The sequence below is a fragment of the Oncorhynchus keta genome, chromosome 1 (assembly GCF_023373465.1).
Source record: "Oncorhynchus keta strain PuntledgeMale-10-30-2019 chromosome 1, Oket_V2, whole genome shotgun sequence".
Lineage (NCBI taxonomy): Eukaryota > Metazoa > Chordata > Actinopteri > Salmoniformes > Salmonidae > Oncorhynchus > Oncorhynchus keta.
The window spans coordinates 55,137,244-55,138,592 of NC_068421.1; positions in this window are offsets into that span (position 1 = coordinate 55,137,244).

Consider the following 1,349-nt stretch of genomic DNA (forward strand, 5'->3'; position numbering starts at 1 on the left):
GGCACGTGTTTTGCTGTCTGTTGGTTCAGTTTTCTGATTCATTTACAAGCAACAAAACAAGATCCTACACACCAATGTCTTCACAAGCGACAGTAAGCCTTTATACTAGTTGCGTTTTCACAATAGGATAAATGATTGGGTGGGGCACACAAGGATATTGCTCAATACATATTTGGAAAGTCCAATAAATGATGACTTGGGTCCAACCCACCATTACAATGTATTTGATATAAATACACTTTTTAGTACAATATTCCCATGGGACACTTTTCCACTTATTTATGTGAATTTTACAAGTTTGCATATTAGCCAACTTTATTAGGCCTAAATTGACTCCTAACTCTGGTTTCACGTCCGGAGAATGGATTCCATCGTGACATTGTAGCATTTAGCATATTGGATACAAACGTATCCATTCCTCGCAGGAAGTCCGTTTGCTGTGATATGTCCGTGAATTGTGTATCAACATGGTGTGTTGTGCCCTCTGCTGGTGTAATACGATAGGCCTATTGCAGAAATTAGACCGTTTTTTTTTTTTTTTTCACCTTTATTTAACCAGTTAGGCTAGTTGAGAACAAGTTCTCATTTACAACTGCGACCTGGCCAAGATAAAGCAAAGCAGTTGGACACATACAACAACACAGAGTTACACGTGTTATAAACAAACATACAATCAATAATACAGTGGGAAAATCTATATACAGCATGTGCAAATGAGGTAGGATAAGAAATTGTGCTGTAGATGAGTTCATGTATTGATTAAATATACGAAATGTCATCTAATTGTTGTATCAACACCATTTTTTTGTTCAATTGAGTGCCGGTTATGCTGGTAGGTCTACGTATGATCATTTAGTCCAAAGCAAAAATGAAGACTACTTTTAGTTACTTTATACAGTATGAAAATGTTTGCATATGACCACGTTGTGGTAGCACAGTTGACTGTTGGTGTTGTTTTTGTAAGTCAAACCTGTAATAATGCTTCATGGATAATTTTATGACGAAGGTCATCTCTGGTATAAACACCTTAGTGTAGACAGCCTGACACCTATGAAACAGATGGTCCCAGCTTGCTTTGAACGCAGCCTCAGAGACCACTCTATAGATACTGTAGCCAGACACCTATGAGACAGTGAATAACAGATGGGTCCCAGCTTGCTTTGAATGTGCAGCATCAGTACCAGGGCTATAAAAGATGTGATGTTGCAGGGGCTGGCAGGCTCCTGGAAGCAAAGCCAAATGAGATGGTGCAACTGCTGTGTTTGTGAGTGTGTGTCTTCTGTATTTCTATGTGAGACGCACACTACATAATGATAGTGGTGAACATGAATCAATGAGGAAAACTGCAA